Source organism: Athene noctua, chromosome 7, assembly GCF_965140245.1.
Source record: "Athene noctua chromosome 7, bAthNoc1.hap1.1, whole genome shotgun sequence".
Classification (NCBI taxonomy): Eukaryota; Metazoa; Chordata; class Aves; order Strigiformes; family Strigidae; genus Athene; species Athene noctua.
Genome location: NC_134043.1, coordinates 32,667,818 through 32,686,671, shown reverse-complemented (window position 1 = coordinate 32,686,671; position 18,854 = coordinate 32,667,818). Strand labels below are relative to the sequence as shown.

The window sequence follows — 18,854 nt, the reverse complement described above, 5'->3', positions numbered from 1 at the left end:
AAGCAAAGATATTTTGCAAACATCTTTCCATCACTGCAGAGAAAGCAACAACTCACATTGTGGTTCCCCAAGACATGTGTCCAAGATGGAGCCTTAGCTACTATGAATCAGGGGCATTCCCTGGCATTTTGGTAGAGCTGTGCTGATCTGTCCTAGCTAGTCAGGCTTTTGAGTATGAAATTTCATGGAAGAAGAAGTTGTTTCAGGCAATTCTTTCCTTGCAGAAAGCTTCCAACCATGTTATCTCTTACAGTGTTGATGCCAATAAATTGAAAATTGGCTAAGCAGGTAATAAAAAGATGTGGTTTAATTCTCCTTGCAACTGTATAGATCCTGGATAAAGTCCCTAGAAATCGGAATTGCTATGAGGAAGATACTGCCTATGAAGAACAATAGGAAGCAGTTCAGAATTTGCAGGTTTGTACTAACAGAAATGCCTTGTCATGAGCAGATAAAAAATTTACTTGAATAGGAGCAGTGTTAGAGCAACACTTATTTGCTCTTGAAAATAAATATTTTTTTTTATTACATATTTTCTTGCACTGTTGGTACCCTTGCAGAGTGTTGAGTTGCACCTTTGAAAATGTGTTTAAGCATTAAAAAATGGCAAAAGGATAACAGGATCAGTCAAAGAACCAAAGAGAATCTTTGAGGTTCTGTCACTGCAGAAGTACTGACAGCGCACAGTGTACTTTTCAGTGTGAATTCCTGTCCCTGAAACTGGGAGATTAAAGTTGAAAGGCTATGTGCTCTGTATAGCTCCTGGGAAACTAGGCTCTCAGCTGCCATTAACGATATTGAAAGTGTATGTGGTCCTTTTTTGCACAGCAGGGAAGATACCCCACAAGATCTGTTATGTTACTCCCTCTTCAGCTCTGAGCCATAGATCATTTTTCATATGTAAACAACCTAAAATATTGTGGGGTTTTTAGAACTCATTAAACTTTTCATTTCACGAAATGTAAATGTAATGGTAAGAGAGGCTATCAAAAGTACCATAGCAGATGAGGAACAGTCTTACTCCAATTAGAGATAAAGTGGGCTTTGAAATTTTTGGCTTTTTAAAGAAACAGAACATTCGTTTGTTCTTTCTTCACACAGACCGCTGTGAGCAGGCTGCAGCAGTAAGCTTCAGACAGGAACCTCAGTTCAAAATGTGAATCGGCTGAGTGTATTTTCAGGGATGAGGCCTTCAGAGTATATCCTTTGTATGTATATGTATATGACCCTGCTGCTCAGCTTCATCACATGCAAGCAGGCAAACAACCAGAAATCTTGGGCTGTCCATTGTCTGCAGTGGGCAAATCAAATAAAAGTAAAGGCTGTAAGGAATTGCAAGAGATATGATGCAGACCTTGGTTGTGGAGGCAAGTTCCGTGAGATATCCCTGTTCTGTTTACCTGGTTCTTTGTGACTGTCCATCAAAGGTGATGTACAGCTTCAGTGGGTGCCTAACTTTAGTTAGATTAGCCTAAATCTCCTTGGTAAGTCTTTCAGACATGTTGAACAACTGCTAGTGTTACACTTTACAGGATTGTCTCCTGTGTTAAGGCATGTTTGTGTTGCAGGAAACAGTTAACAATACTAGGTTGATGGCTGTGACAGAAGAGCTGTGGAAAATCTGACTGTGGAAGCTGAATATCCAGTTGTTCACTTGGCTCTTCTGTGGGGTGTGACTGCCTCCACCTAAGAGCACAGCAGAGAGAAATGTGGGTTTGCACCCCAGCCCTTCCTGTACAAAGTCATGTACCTGGGCTCAGCCTGTTGAGCTTCAACTAAGATGTTGGTGGATAAAGCTGTGTGCTAAAATGGTTCTTTTTGCTGCCTCTGCCGCAGTACTACTACAGCACCTTGCGTCATTGAGTTTCATGGTGTCAATTTTGGACTTAATGAAATACTTGTAAACTCTTGGTTCAGTGCTTCTTCTGGCTAGTCACACAAAACAGTGCAAAGAAGTGAGCCCCAAACTGACCCCTCTAAGAACTCATTCAAACCCCTGAAGAGTATAGCATGTCTGTGCTGCCTTTTGTCCAGTAAATATGCTATACTGTAACAGGAGACTAAGATTAAACCAGTTGGTCTTGGCTGTTACTTTACAGAAGCAGATTTGCTGATTGTGATCATCTAACCATCTTCTGGGTATTTATAATTGAGTAACGATTTGTTTCAGGAATCCGAGTTAGATTGACAGGTCTCTAGTTCGCTGTGTGGTCATCATCCTCCTTCCTTTTTATGGTGGTCCTGGGCTTGCCTTCAGGCGGCGCTTTAGGACTGACCTCATCTCCCATGAGTTCACAGTGTCAATGGTTTCATCCATTAGTGTGTGGTTGTTTTCTTTTGGGGTTGGTTTGTTGTTGTTTCTCTTTCACATAATTAAAAAAAATAGTAATTTAATTTCATATGTTTCAAGTGACTTACATACATGAGTCTCTTCTTAATATTTTTCAAACATATCTCTGTTTTGGTCAACACTGCAGTTACTTGAGGTCCCAGCTTTCTTTTGCCACAGACTAGTTTACCTTTGTCTCTATTGCACTTGTTGCTTTCCTGCACTCTTTTGGCTTCTCATGAAGTCCTGCTGACGTGTGCAGAGTTGCTTAAATTTTCTTTTTTTTTGAGATTCATTGCTCTTAATCTACTGCACTCATTCCTTCCTTCTGTTGGAATAGTTGGTGGTGTCATTTCATGATCACCATTACCCAATCCATCTCCTGCTTTCTGATTTTCAAACAGTTTCTCCCCTTTAGCCAAGCCACTTCCATCTTCTGAAACGAAGCGTACCCAGGGTGTTAGGAGATCTTGAGGTGTCCAGCTGTGGCAATGGATATTTTGGATAAGCACAGCTGTCTTTGTAGCACATGCTCCTCTCTCAGAGCTGGTGTAGGCTGAAAGATCGGAAATACTGGACATCTTCATTTTTGTCTTGCATGTTACTGGAGAGCTGTTAGTGAAAGACTTTGCTACCCAGATCTGTTAGTGTGTCTCGTTGCAGGAACACCAACTTCACATAAAAGCTGAGAGCATTAGCAAATGCCACTGTAGTTACAGGAAAGGGATAGATATTCAATATAGTCATCTTCTTTAAAAACAACTCCTGATTTTATTAGCCAACAAATATTCAGAAGACAAAATGCCAACATGTAGCAGTGCTAACTGTGTTTTCTCTGAGTCAAGCAGTTGGCATGATACTTTATTTATTAGTAGTCTTTTCTTAAATGTGTCCTGGGTGTTCACCACAGGCTTGCATGAGTCAGGGTTGTGATTATGAAAATTTTGAGGTTCCTAAAGCAGGGTTAACTGAGTGTAACTGTATCAGAAAAGTTAATAGGTGTCTGATTGGTGTTTCACAGCCATATTATCTTGCTAGGAACAAGTCTGTTTCTCTTCTGTCATGACCCAAGATACCAGGATTAATCTAAACGTTGTGGACCAGACCTTGAAGGTGCTGAAAGTTCTGCTTGCTAAAGATGTCAGGGTTGTGTGCTTGTCCCTCATACACTTATCAGAAGCTTTATAAAAGGGATGCTGCTGGTACAGTCCCTACTTATGTCTTGCTTTGGATATGGACTAGGAGTTCCTTAAAGATTAAGATGTGCTGAATGGGGTCTTGCTCAAGACAGAAATGTTATGTATGAGTTGTTTCGTGGTTGTGTTTTGCTGACCATTATAAACAGTGTCCGGACAAGCAGCATCTTTCTAAATAATGCCAAATCTTTGGTGCACGACACTGCACCTGGGGGGTGGGGCCTTAGACAAATCTCATTTAGCAAGTCTAACCGGCTTAGAGTTGATTTCCTTCTCAGACATATGGAATTAACCAAAGTTAATAGGAACCACGCCTGGGCAGCACATTGTAAGAACTGACTTTTCATTTTCTGGTATTGGGAGGAAAAAACAAATAGTTGATCTTGAGTTTTTTTCTGCTTTTCTCCTGGTTGCACCTCCATCTTTATCCTCAGTTGTGACAGCAGCATGCAATACAGACAGTCTTTCTTTGCTTTAGAAAGTTGCCCCATGCTTAAAAGCAGGAGGTAGGGATGGCATCCTTCCTTTCTGCTCATGATTCAGCCATTGCCTCATGTGAACTTTGGCAAGACACTGAATCTGCCTTTCGCTACCTTTCTGTGAAATGAAATGCTGCATTTCCAAGTTTGATAAAGTCAGAGACAAGACTTCCATTGCTTTCAGTGACAATCCCCATGCTCTTGAGTACAGTGAGACATAGCAAAGTTGACCAGATGTACAAAGTGCTTTTATTCCTGCTAGCATTTAAATCTCCACACCCATCCCCTGTCAAGCAGTGAACATCTTACATAGCTTTGTTCAGCTGTGATTTTTGTTGCCCACATTCTGGCAGAAGTTAATTCTGCAGGTAGGGTGCATGCTGATTAGGGGTGATAGTGCTGGAAAATGGTCTGTTCGCTGGCTGTCAGCTTGAAGCTGAGAAGGGAAGTCTGTCTCCTTCTTGGGCAATTCAATGCAACTCATAAATACCAACAATTTTCACTTTATAGGTACTTCTCCCATGCCCAGCCTTTCCCAGGATTAGCAAAGCAGTAATTATTCCTCATTTATGCTGTTGTGATGATATTATACTCATTGTAAGATGTGGTAATAACTAGAGCACAAAGTAGTTAAGGATGTGCCCAAGGTCATGCAATAAACAGCTGTAGCACTAGAGACAATTCTCCTCTGACTGCTCAGCAGCACTTCCTCGTTGAAGCTTTTCTGTGGTACATGATATTCAATTTATAGGTCCCGTCAGTGTGGCCTGCAGCCTCTAAGCACATCATTTTTTACTGTGTGGTATAAGTGTGGGATTCCTGGAAACAAGGAAGCTTTTAGTAAATTAAGTCATATTATTATATACATTCTTTGGTTGCTGATTCCTTGTACTTTTGGTTCTTGCTGCTACTATCTTTTTGTAATTTTTGGTAAAACATCGATGGTGAATCTAAATACATGAAAGGTCTTCTGCCTGCACATCATCTTTCTATAAAGGGAGAAGGGGTTTAGTTGTTTCTGTGAAACACAGAAACCATCAGTGTAGCCTGTGTTTCGGTGGAATCTGATTTTCTGTGGATATTCAGTTTAGATAAGAACAGGCCTTCTGAAGGCCCAAGCTCTTCAGTGGGACATGGCCTCATGCATATGAAGGGATGTAAGCTATGATGGCAGGAGAGGTCCTAGTCACTGAGAAGGAGAGTCTAGTATAACTTTGCACACGTTACCTTCCTTCTCTGCTTTTGGTATTTTGTTAATCGCATGTTGCAATTTATGAGTGTTTAATTTGTTTAATAAAATGAGAACCTTTAGTAGCTGCCACTAACTGAGAGCTTTTGCTTTGTTTCAGATTGTGGAAACCTGAATTAAATAAAATACCCTGTGACTGACAACGTGACAACAACACCAAAAGGTGGGCTTTCTGTTTTTGTTGGTCTGGAAATGCTGTGTATCATGACTTTGCTAGGATGGATTGCCTCATCAATCTCTGTGGTTTGTTCAAACAAAACTGAGTAGTTTGACAAGGACTCCTCCTATGTCTGCACGTACAGGTGTTTTGTGTCTTGATGGTGTTTTAAGCAAAGAGAACGTGTCCATTTTCTGGGCTGTACAGTGAGGTTGTTTATGGCGCTTTTTTGTGCAGGGGTCAGTTTTCTTTAGGAAATGTCATATTGGCAGTACAAGTTGAGCTCTCCAAAAGCTGGTGCTGCTGAGTACAGGCACTGCAAGCTGAACCTATGACATGGCATTTTTCTCTTCAAATTTAGGGTTCATCGTTGCCAAGAATGTTCTCCGCAACATGAGCTGATTACTGGTCTGTCAGTCACCACATGCTCACCATGTTTGAGGGTTCGTTGCTCTGCTTTGTTGAAATGTTTTATTGAAGTAGTTTACAGAATACGCAAATTTGCAACGCAGCACAGATGCAAAGAAATGCTGATCCCTGGATTTCCCACTGCACCCTGCATTAACTGTTCAGAGGAGGGTTTATGTAATGGGTGCAGACAGCTTTTGGTTATTTTAATGGATCAAGTGAAAAACAACACGAAGAGCCCTGGTAAATACCATTTTCACTTTATCCAGTGGTTGTTGCAAGGACAATTATTTGGTCATTCCTCTTTGGCCAATAAGAGTGCTGATCCCAGCTTCTTGAAGTTTTCAAGCACCAGATTTATCTGGTGACACTGCACAGCCATGAGGAAGTCATAGGTTTAGTTTTGTTGTTTCCTGGAGCCGGTTCTTGTCCTTCTTTCTAGGGTGAGGAATGGAGTGAAAACCAGGACATATGTTGCCGGCATCTGTGTGCTGGGGACAGTTTCTTCTGGCCCCAACACTGCTGCTTTTACCACAGCCCCTCTTTTCTCTCTTAGAGGTTCTTTTTTCCTACAGCTGAAGGCATGAATCTGTCTAGAGTACATGTTCACAGCAGGAGAATGAGCAGCACTGTTTCAGTGCAGAGCAGCAGTATCTGCTGGGTATTTCAGAGTGCAGCGTTTGTCGCCAGCTCTGAAATACTGCGATATAACTGTGACAGGCTGCAGGGCAGACATACTGTTTGTATTTTCAAGATGCTAAAAAGAATTGCTGCGGTCATGTAAGCCTTGTCTTATGTGTTTATGGAAGGCAGTGAGAGAAACAGGTGAAGTGTAAAAATTTATCAGCAAGCCTCCAGTTGTCAGCGTACCTGAAATGAAACTGCCAGGGGTCTTGCTCACGGTATTAATCCTTGTCCAGCAAGAAAAGGTCTAGCTTTGATTTCAGTGAGTACAAGATGCTTCTTTTAGCTACCTCTTATCAGTCTCTGCATGTCATTGTACATGATTCATTAGTCAAAAAGTTAAATGGTCAGGAAGAGCTGGGCCTTTCAAAGTTGTAATGAGGCTGAGTCCAATAAATCTAATGGTAGACAGCAATTTGAAGGTCTTGAGCTTGAAGTGTAGACAAAGCTGTTTGGTGGGTGCTCTTTGCAAAGAGAAACAGTGAAGTTGAGAAGAGTTCATTCTGCAGTTTAATTCACTGGTGCTAGTCTGAGCTTCAAACGTCTTGATGGCAGGTGTTGAATATGCTGTCTGCTCTTACCAAAAGCTCTTCACAAACAGTGATGTGTGTAACCAGGAAAGTCAGTGCAGGCTGGTGAGCTCTTGACTGAAAGTGCTAGGTAAACTCCTGTCTACTCTTAGAAGTGAGTAGTAATCCAATTCTCCCAGTACCCAGAATATGGGTATTTTTCAGCTGTGTTTGAGCTGCTCACAATTTGTCATGTGGAGAAAAGTATAAATTGTATAAATGGAGAGCAAAAAAGCTTCTTGTAATTAAATAATCAGTTGCCTAAATCCCATTTTAGTAAGCTGATCAAACAGTGAGTGCAGGCTGCAGGAGCAGCCCTGAACCAAGGCTAAATAAACACTTTAAACTTTGAATTGTTTTGGTTCTTCTATCTGATACTGTTCTTCTTCCCCCTTCTCCTGTGTGAATCTAAGGCATGTTCAGATCATCTGACTTTTCCCAGCACACTAAATGTTCAGCTTTCCTTTTTGTCTTGATAACTTTCCTTAGAACCATCCCTTAATCTTGTACACAACTTATTTAATAGCACAAAAAAAATCTTCACGCATTTCTTGGTCTGACTCTTGCATCACTTTCTGGACTCCCCCAAAGTACCCTCACTCTTCTTCCTTATCACATAGCAGTTGTGTATCTTACACAAAGAAGTGAAAGTAAGACCATTTGTCTCAGGCCTGTCTCTGCAAGCTCAGGCATATATTGAACCTAAATATTACCTAATTTTTCACACTTGCAGGGCAATAAAACCCAAATCCTCAAACAAAACATGAAATGTAAGCACAGCAGTTGTGTTTTACTGAAAATCTGAAAAAAAAAGAAAGAAACCAAACATTTTTAAATCTTACCAGCATATTTCACAGGAAGAACATGTGTGTGTGCAGGAAGTGGTTCCCAGACCTGTAATAATTCATGGTGAATTTCCATGTGGTATGAACAAAAAATGGAGAGAATTTTATCAAAAGCCCAAAGACCTGCATTGCCTAGCTTAACATTAGGCCCTTGTGTGTGGCTACTGCTTGCAAGACGTGTGCTTGCCCTGCTCTCCTCCTGTGGAGAGCAGAGTCTGTAGATGGGCACCTCAGGAGGGCTCTGCAGATCACATGTGGCCAAGCCGTTTTCTGGAGAACCTCTCTCTTTCCATTGAATCTAGAAAAAGCTTTTGGTTTTTGGACACCTGTTCTCCGTTGAATGTGAGGTATGAAGAAACTGAGTGAGCTTACAAGCCCTGTAAACCGACCGATCTAGCTGAGCATTTACATCTATGCTGTTAAAAGAGTGATATGAGAACTGTGATCACCATTTATACTAAGAAATCTTTTGTGCTTCTGTCTTTAAAATTGCTGCTCTTTTGGGCTGTTTATCTTGTAAAAGTGGTCTGCTATAGCACAGCAAATAAAATTACTATAATGAGACACCTGATCTCTTGGAGGAATCTAAGTGTTGTTGCACCAAGGTGTACTGGTTTTCTAGTTCCTAGTGAAAGATTATGCACATAAAGTTGTTTTCTGGAGCCGCTGACATACCCATCATTACCAGTCTCTCCTACTCTGCTGCTAGAAACAGAAAGTGTGAAGAGAGATTCAACAATGCCAAGAGCTCCCACACCAGAAATTCCTGAGGAGAGTGATGCCACCTGTGTGGTACAGGGGAGTGAGGACAGTCCACATGACCAGACATCAAGGGTGTTATCCTTAGGCCTGCTCCTTTCTCTGTTACAGATTTCTTGTGTGACATTCTTCTCTTTGTGCTAAAGTAACAAAAGAAAAGAGAAAGCCAGACCCACTTTCCTGTTGAAGTCATGGACATCAATCACATCCAGCATCCTCTGGTTTGATGCTAAGGACTGGTGGATACCGAGGGAGCTCTTTCTCATATAAGGCAGAAGCTATTTCAACTGAGCCTTGGCTGTTCATGTTGAAGTCAAAAGGACCTTGAGCTTACCAAAAAAAAAAATAAATAATCTCCAGTTGATTAGAAGTGCTCCTTATATTGTTGTTCCAAGGGCTCCTCCCATAAGGAGTCCTCCAGTGCATGAGGCAGAGAGAAGGAGAGTTTCTCCATCTAGAGATCTCATGTGGTGTTTGCCCTGAGCAGCACTTTGCTGGGGTGTGCAGCACACTGCCTTGCATTCTCAGTAGGCAATCCTGTTAGCGCTGGGCAGCAGGAGGGCTGTGGTCTGGCCAGTATGCTGAAGAGTTAGAAAAACACATGTCCTGGTCTGCATCCAGCAGTTTAGGGTGGAGGACATCAAACTGTGATGTTAACCAGCTTTGTCTTGTGGACCGAATGTGCGCCTTGCAGACCTGTGTGATGCTCACCGTGTTTGAACGTGGAAAAGTAGGAAGGCTGCCGGTGCGACACCTCCTTTCCCAGAAGCCTGTGGGTAGGATGGAGACCAGGGAAGCCCATCTGCCCTAGGTCCTGTGCCAGGGAGCAAATGAAGCGGGAGGTGTTGAATGAAGGTTGCGGCTGTAGTATCTTTTCTCCAGTAGTGCAGGCAAAGCAGCTGGCACCCATATGACTCTGAACCAGCTGTGCTTGCAGTATTAAGTCTGATGGACCAGATTTCTAATTGGCATTCTTCTACTGAAGACAGCACAAGTATGTCAGTATTGCACAGCAGCAGAACTGGGTTGTTGGTTTTGTTCTCTTTCAGGTGCATCTGGGCATTCAGACTACATGTCCAAACCCCGCTTGCTCAAATAATTCAAAGCCTGAGATTATGAATATACAGAAATAGGTGCTCTTTTTAAGGGCCACTTTGCTTTTCATTGTCTGAGATTACATATAATGTATAAAGGCGCAGAGTTTAAAAAGCAGCAGTTTTCTGAGTGATAGCAAATGCTTGAGTTAATATTCTACCAAACACCAGATGTGAAACCCAGAGGCAGGGCCAGAAAAATATTTATTGGGGGAGTATCTGAGGAAGTTGTTCTTATTGACGCCAGCAGCTCCCAAGTGCTATAATAGTTAGTTAACCAAGTGTTTGTAGGTTTTTTTTAATGACTAATTCCATTGCCAGCAATGTCTTCAGGAAAAAAACAGCAAATGGAAGGAACAGGTGGTACACAACTTTTTTAAAAGGAAACAACATATTGTAGAACTGCAAGCGTCTGCTTCTACTTAATGCTTAGTCTTCAAACACTCTGTGATGCGGTTCATTTATGTGGAATAAATGACTAGACCAGCCAGTAGGCCCTTAGAATACTTTTTCATCCTTATTTTAGTAATTCAATGGGGTAAAAACATATCCCTTGTTATCTCCTGCATACCTTACCAGGAATCTGGAAGGCAGTAAGGTAATAACAAATTTGATTAGATCCTTCTCCACAACAATGAGTGGGAGTTCTGCTCTTGACTTGGGAGTAGGAGCCAGGCCTTTTCTTTGTAATACAGCAGTGATGTCTTCTGAGACAGTATTATAGAAGAGACATTACACGCTTTAATTCTAACCTGAAAAGTGTAAATTAAGCAAGACAAGTCTCTTTGGAAAGAGAAAACATCTTTTATGAGATTATCTGATATAGCAGGAAAAACAGGCAGGTTTGCCGGTGAGTGGTGAAGACCTGTATAAAAGTTTCTACCCCCAAAAGCTTTTCTTGTTTTGGGTTGGTTAGTTGGTGTGTTTGGTAGGTTCCTTTTTTTCCCCAGCTGTTGGAGATCTACAAGGTTTGCTTCACAGCTTTTGAGCATAGTGGCTGTAATGCCTTTATGACTTGAGTATCTTTTGTTACTGGTGGGACAAAACCATTTCAGTGTGTAGCACTCAGAAATAGAAGCTTTTCTGTTACTTACAGGCCCGACTCATATCCTGTTCATAGATTTTTATCTCCATTCCTTATGTCCTTACATGTTTCTGGAACCATTACCACTCAACAGGTGGTATGTCAAGAGTCTTTCCTTTCTCCTGTAGTCACTTGTTACTGGTACCAGTGGGGAAAAGCTACAATAGAACCAGGGTTAAAGCTGTTCAATCTGATAGGGCAGTATGGAGGGTCTCACTGCAGCTCTGCCTAAAGGGAATGTCAGATTTTCCATATGGCTAGGTCTTTAAGAGAAAAGGGACGACATCCTGAGAGAAAAGAGATAACAGTTATAGGAAGAATTGGATATTTTTTTTCTAGCTCTTAACTGCTGCAAGCATAAGCATGTCTCATTACCTAAAGGCATTGCAGTATCTCTTTTAATGTTGCTTCTCACCTTGGAAGCATATGGGATTAATGGGAGCCGTTCACCAAATTCTTGACTTTCAGACTTTGACAGGTGGATTGTGGAATTCAGTTAATTTGTCTGAGCTTCAATTTATTTGTCTGAGCAATGCACAAAGGCAGGAAGTATTTCACTTTGAAACTCATACAAAACTCCACTGGTTTTGCTTAGAACTGATTTGCCTTTTTACTATTATAATTATCTGGTTATTTTACTGTATGAACAAAACACTTTTTAGGATACACAAATCTTAAGTCTTCTGTTACCTCTCCTCTAGATATTTATGTGTAGCTGAAATAACTTTGTCAAGTCATTTGGTTTATTATTTCTAGTCTCAAATCCTGATGAAATTGTCAGTCCTATGCTTCTAGGAAGTGCAGTCTGATTCAGTATGAGGAACGTCAGCCTAGGAGTTGAGAGAGTTGGGCATGAATGGGACCTCATAACATTTTGATCCTGACCAAAAGGGAGGAAAAATACTTGTTTTAGAGGTCCATGTTACTGTCATCCTTATTTAACTCTGTTAGCACAGGGGGCTGTTTACGCTTTGCTGTTTTTCTCCATCAGATAGGTTTATAATCTAAATGCTGTACAGCATGGTGCTTTGCCTTGCTAGACATTGATATAAACGCTTGATGTTGCAGCGGTGGTTGCTTTGAACTGAGGCTTCCAAAGGCCTCTCTTCTGAACAAGAGTCGAGGGAAATTGTGTGGCTGAAAATGTGAAAACCTCAATCCTCAGTTTTTAAGTGCAGTCCTAGGAGAGATTTGGCTGTGACATAGAACTGTAGGCAAAAATTCAACAGATGCATGTACTCTTAGCTGAGCTGTCACACTCAGACTGCTCTTGCCAACTATTTGAATCAAAAGCTCAGAGTTAGGGAAGATACAATGCATCACAATGGTGCTAAGTTTGAAACTCAGAACTTTGTAACTTTTTGTTCTTTTTTTTTGTTCTTTTTTTTTTTTTTTTTTTTTTAATCACCTGCTGAACTACATAATGATCTTCCTATAGAAAAAGTTATGGGAATATGTGCAGTGGGGATAGGAGCCAGCTGGGGACAAGGCTCTGTGTGGTTGAATGTTTGCATTGGAGAAAGGCTTTTGGATCTGGGGCAAGCTTGAAATAACACCAGTCAGGGAACAGTGCCAGCCCAGATATCCTTGCTGTGGAAGTGGAATGGGATGTGAATGGGAATGTGCAGGGGTTGACTGTTTCCAAAAACAAACCTGTGCTATGTCACTAATGAGTTTGAACTCATGCAAGACTGGGTAGGGGGAAGCCTGTGTTCCCCAGCAGTTACAGCCTTGCATCTTTGCCTGCCCTGTGACTAGGGGGCCGAGTCGAGGAGCCAGAAAAAATGCCATGTTACTCTTTTGTGAAGGTGTTTAGTTCCAGAGCTGAGGCAGACAGGGTAAAGGAGGAGCCTCCTTGGAGATCCGTTCCTGGAGTACAAAGAGAGCATTAGTATCTCCAGTTTGCATGTGAGGAAATGAGGCATGTCTCAAGACATTAATATTATCTGCAGACAGTAGGCAAGTCTGTGGCCTAGCTGGGATTAGATTCCAATCTCCTGAGCCCCATGCAGTGCTTTGTTCTCTCTTCCCTCAAAGTGCCTGTTTCCACTGTACATCTTAATTAACAGCTTATCCTGATCTAACAACTAAGAAGTGGCTCCTAAGTGCAAACAGTAACAGTATGGACAGATGTGCATAAACTTATACTTTATTTCTAATTAGAACTGGGGTACATGCATCTGAGGCACATTATAATGTACTCAGAAGGAGAAAATATAGACCGCAATCCCTCAAGTAGGAATCTATCGATTTGGATGAAAAGGTGTTGCTTTTCTTAACCAAATACAAAAGCAAGTTTTGTATGTGAGGTTGTGGGAGCTGACCTAGAAATTTTGGACTTTTAAATAGAATTTTGACTGATTCTGCCAGTATTTTTGTATTAAGTTACGCATTTTCATAATAATCAGGAGCTGGGTCTGAAGATTGTCGTGCTTAAACTCTTCATGTCAGAATGCAATTATGCATGTCGTGTTGTGCTAGAAAGCTTGAAGCACCAAGGTCAGATGCTTATTAATCTCCAAAATTGCTGTAGCTCCATTGATTTCAACAGACTTGCACCCACATGCATTTGTAACAGCCAGCAAACAAGCTCTTGAGTCTCAGAAATGCACCATAAAGATACCAAGCAACATCTGTAACATGGCAACAGGAAAGCCTTTACGCTGTTCTCATTACTGCTGGTCTCAGAGATTGGCAGTAATAGTGAGCATATGGTGGAGGCTTTGCTTTCTTTTTGGTCAGGCTAGTCAGACTGTTTTAAATTTGGTAGGCTCCCAGACAATAGCCAGTTATGGTAGTGGTGCGAGCACCCAGCTTTGAGGAACCTCAGCTTTGGTTCCGTGTGAAGAGTTGGGAAGCTGTCACACAGCAACACATGTCCATGATTTCTTCTTGCTTTCCGTGGGATTAACGCTTCCCCTGCGTGAAGTCTGGCCTTGCTGAATCCATCAGAAAATTTGCCAGCAGGGTCTGGTGTCTTTGTTTTCCCCTTCCAGGCCCTCTGGAGTGCTGTTGCAGGCTGTGTGGGCAGCAGAAGCCCCAGGCTGCCATCCCATGGGTAGGCCCTTTGGTTTTGCTGTGTTGTCTGAGGCTGAAAAGGAAGTGCCTTTTGTGCATGGCAGAGAAGGAGGTACCGGGGCTGGGAAAATAGTTGTGGGCCATGAGCAGTGATTATGTATTCCTCAGGATCAGCATCTCTGCTGGTGTTAATCAGCACCAAGGCCTGAGATCAGTGCAGCACCTGCTGCTGTGGCTGCTTTTTGCCTGCTGTCAGGTGTCTCACAGTCTTATGCAAATAAACCATTTAAGAAAATGAATTACTTGGATCAAGCCATTCTGCTAAGAATAGCACCAGATCCTGTACAAGCCAGACAGATGCCTGAAAGATGTCCTATATTTACACAAAACGTAGCAATTAGGTTTTCCCCTGGTATATTTTGTATTTTTTACATTATTTGCCTATTATTTCTGCAAGGGCAGAGGGGGAGGTGGCGTGAGTGTTGTAACTCCTGCCTGTAATTGTTCAGCCAAAAGAAACAGAAAAAAAGCCTTCTGGGTGTTTTCTACATCTTGGGATTTATTAGGTGTCTCCTGTGCTGACAGGACAAGATGTAAAATTGCTCTCAGTGTTCATCTGTCACCATGTGAGATGGAAGAAGCAAGTCTCACAAAAGTACTGTAGCGCAGGAACTTGTCTTGTTTGTTTCAGCTCATCATGGGCAATTCCCTCCCTTTTTTAAATGGTTTTCAGGTCTCACTTGAATAGACAAAAGTGATTTTGGTTTTTTACAAATGCAGTACAGGGGAGAGCATCTTTCATTTAAAGACTATTTCATAACAAAATCTAGAGCTGAGTTTGAAGTGTTTAGTCTGTTTCTACATCCCTGCTAATCATTAACAATTAATAAAATAATTTGCAGTTTGGAGAAATCCTGGAGCCTGTTTGTCCCTGTAGGAAAATATTACTTCTTTCACTGTGTTCTGCAATCATTTGAAAGATAGAAGGTAAAGGAAAAGGTAGTGTGTTCTGTTGCCCCTCAGCTGAAGCAGCTCTGCATTTTCTTGGCTACTGTAATGAAGCAAAAACCTCTAATCAGGAAAATGATAAAAACAAATGTGCAGACAGAAGCAGCTTACCAGTCATCCTACACAGGTCCTTGCTAGGATCTGATGGATGGATTTACACTGTCTGGAAAGGCCAGAGAGCAATCAAAAAGAAATGGGGGAGTCCTGTAGACCATGCTTCTGTTGGTGGGAGGGCACCACTGTTGGGACCCTTGGACTCAAACTCTCTTCTCTATCATGTGGTTGCAATGAAAGCAGCAGGTTTAAAGCTGGGTGAGCCTTGCAGCCTGTTTGCTGTGGGAAGAAGGTTCAAGTTCAGCTGAGCAGTACATGGAGGGACTGCCTGGTTTCATGGGAGATATGCCATTTAGACCCCACAGGTTGTTTGGACAAGCTGCATGCTGGATAAGTTTATATGAGGTAGGGACGAGCTCTGATGATTTTTTTTAAAAAATTTTTTTTTTATTTTTTTTTTTTTTTCTATGGAAGTCAGGAGCAAATGTCTGTTTCCTTCATGCTGACTTCACCCATGCTTCCTCAGTGAGTCCTTATGGGTATGAAAAGAGTGAAAGCCCTGACTGGCCCAGGGCAGGGGTGGGGTGGGGGTGCTGTTGTGTGTGGAACCATCTCCTGTATTTCCAGTTGAAGATTAATCTTGAAAATGCAAGCACTCCGTTTTGGGAGCAGTAATTTTTGATGGATCACAGACATTGTCCCCTGATGTAGTTGGTGCAGTTTTTTAAAACTGTAATCTCTTTGGGAGTATTAAAATGTGAACATGATTCTGTCTGCTGCTTTAGGTGAAGCATGTCAGGCAATTTTGTTACCTTCTAATTGTGACCAGCCTTCTGCTTTCCTGCTGTGCAACCTGAATGAGTATCTGCCCATAAGCAACACATCAAGGGCTGCCTTAAGAGGGCTCCTGTTCTGTATGGTGTTTCCAGAAACTGCTTTCTCCAGCCTGTATCTGGTGACACTGACATTACAGCATTGTCTGGTGACATGATATCCCCCCTGTATGGGCGATCTAGAGCTCTTCTCTTGAGTGTGAATGGCTTTTGTATTTTGGTGTACTTCAGCTTAGTTATGAAGTGAGGAGAGGCACAGGAGATGCTTAGACAGTAACTTGACTGTATGGGACATGTTTTGCAGGTAAGGAATAAAGCTGAGGCTGAAGGTTACCCAGCTCTCATGAAGGTTACAGAGAATATTTGCAGAAGAAGCAATCTGCATCTCATTTTCAATCTTTAGAATTCATGCAGAAGGGAGTAGGCAAGCCTCAGACAACTTTATTGTGGTTATGAATCATGTGCCTGGGCACAGCAACTGTGATTTGTGGGTTCAGGGCATTTTTAAAGTGCATGACTGTGGATAAAACTTAATCTTGCAAGGAAAAAAAAAAAGTAAAAGGGAGAGGGACAGTTAGACAAAGTGAAGTGACTGAGAGCTGGTCCAGAGGTTTTCAAAAAACAGTGGGGTGTTTTTCTGTTTTAAATGTTGGTTTAGAGTCTTTGAGCAGGAAAACCTAAGCTTAGCCCTACAGGTCTGGAAATACTGCTGGTCTGTCTGCAAATCCTGTGTTTCCCCCTTGCACAGAGCCCTGTGGAGCCGCTGGAGCTGAGGGTGATGTTTTGCAGAACCTTCTAGAAGAGAGGGTAATGTGACAGCCCTGCAGCCAGGTCAGCATAGCTGAACCCTTGCTGTAAGGCTAAGGGGGTGGTCAGTGCATCCTTCTCTAATGGTGCAGAGTAGACACTGCCCTACCTGTTAGGCTGTGTCTGCCTCGATCAGGAAGCACTATTAACTTCCTAATTAGTTTTATATAGCAGTTGGATGTTGGCTACAAGGTATAGGCTCAGCAGTGGCACTTGTGGAATCAGAAGACATGAAGAAGCAGGACAAACAGCTGAGTTTTGCATTTGCAGGTGCAAAGTGAAGAGATTCACGGATGATGTTAGCCCACAGTGTGTCCTTCATATCAACTTTCATGAGAGCAGCAGATCTCAGGAGGTTGTCATCTGCCTTAGGAATCTGAAAATAGACCCCTCTGAGCACGGGATAAGCTACCCTAATGAAAGGGCTTGGTACCTGGTCTGGTCAGATTGCTCCTGGCCTGTTCTCCAGGCACATTGCACAAAATATTTTAACTGTGAAATAAATCCATGTTTCTGAGAAGCAGCCTGTAAAATGTCAGTGCTTGCATTTCTAGAAAGGCTACTTTCTTCAGCTTCGATTGATTTCATCTGCAAATATGCTACCTAGTTTATAGGGTTACATGAACTCAGTGTATCTCAATATATGTGCTGGTAGGCTCTTTCCATGGGAGCTGTTGCATTTACCACTTTGATTTAAAACTGTCTTTGATTCTCCTGATTAAATCTTGCCCTCCTCTGGAGATGTTTTCTGATCGATTAAAAAGTATGCAGCAGACCCTCTTCTCCACTGGTGACCAGTGGATTCGGTGTACTGGTGAGTTGTCAGGAGGTGGGTGCTATGCTTGCCCTTGTGCATCCCCTGTTGCAGACACCAGTCTGTATTTGATGGGGCACTGAGTCTCTCCGCATAGCCCCTGTGGGTTGTGTGTCTCGTCTTGGTCTTGCATACTAGCGGGTGTGCTGCGTTGTGCTAGGTCATGCTTTTAAACTGCAGGACTTTTGAGTGCTGATTGCAAATTGAACAGGAAAGGTTGCTTAGATTATCAGCAGGAAAACCATAGAAGGCATGACCTTTCCTCTGCTCCTCAAGGCAGAGCAGAGATTTGGGGGGGTTTGTAGCATTCTGCTTTGAAACAAATTGGTAAATAGCAGGGAAGTTCTTATCTAGAACAGGTTAGTTGCTGAGGTGTCCATAGGCTTCTTAGGTGCTGAAGGAGGTGGGGTGGAAAAGACATTAAACAGAGGTAAGAACTTTAAAAAAAAAAAAAAAAAAAAAAAAAAAAAAAAGGTCATGCAGAGATGTGGAAATAGCTTATTCAGGCAGGAATAACTAGGAAAATTATGTCAAGCAGTGCAGATGAAAATTTTGCCTGAGCACAGGCTGTGACTATTTACCATGATGAGGTTATATCGGGGGTAGTGTGAGCTGCAGGGAGGAAAAAAAAATGACCATAATGTCAGTGCCCAGAGCCAGGTAAATGAGCCATGCTGTAGGACAGGGCAGGGGCAGTGCCAGAGCTCCCTGTGGATGTGATTCCAGAGGTGATGTATTGTGGTGTCATCCCTGACAAGGAGAATGGGGCTGACAGTGACTGGCTATACTTTATGTGCTTGTTTGAATTCAGGGGGAGTTTGCTGTGAAAAAGTTAGTACATACAGCCTGCATGTAAAGAACCAGTGTAAAGCTTCAGGTCTCTGTCATGGCCTTCGTGTTTAACAGTTTTCATACTTTACAGTTCTTTGTAGTGTCTCTGTAGCTGTGTGTGATACAGGAGTAAAGACAACTTGCACCTCGGAGTGAGGGGGGAGTCTAGCAAAGGTGAGCTTTGCAAGGGTCTGGGAAGAGCCTCAGACCTGCCTTCTGATGGGCAGGGCCCAAAATCATTTCAAAGGCTCTTCAGTAGAGAGACACACTACGTTCAGCCCCACCTTTTGTAAAAGCATGTCTTTGAGTATGTGGGAACAATGCTGCTTCAGGTGTTAAATGCTGGTAGAGAATAAAGGGTGTCTTAAACATCTAGAACTTTAAATTGTCTTTCAGTAAAAGTAACTTTCAGATCGTCTTTTCTGTTTGCTGTCTGCTGGAAGATAGATTTCCATTATCAAACAGGATTATGATCTTGAGTATTTCTCCTGAGCTTTCAATATCCATTTCATGGCAAGTATTGGGGAAAAACACAGTTCTGTATATTATGGGATACTTCTTTGAAATGTTTTTCTTTTAAAATACAAATGGGAAAGGATACTTGTTAGAGAAATATAGGAGCAGTTGGTGCATGAT

The 18,854-nt window shown here is 42.1% G+C and overlaps 1 protein-coding gene across 20 annotated transcripts in view; it reads left to right on the top strand.

The window, feature by feature from the left end:
- MAP2 (microtubule associated protein 2) overlaps nucleotides 1–18,854 on the top strand; it is a 234,011-nt gene that overhangs the window by 41,581 nt on the left and 173,576 nt on the right. For all 20 annotated transcript variants that reach the window (XM_074910435.1, XM_074910427.1, XM_074910447.1 and 17 more), the window contains exon 2: nucleotides 5,354–5,416. The gene's annotated coding sequence lies outside the window, so the exon portion shown is untranslated. The remainder of the gene's footprint in view (nucleotides 1–5,353; nucleotides 5,417–18,854) is intronic.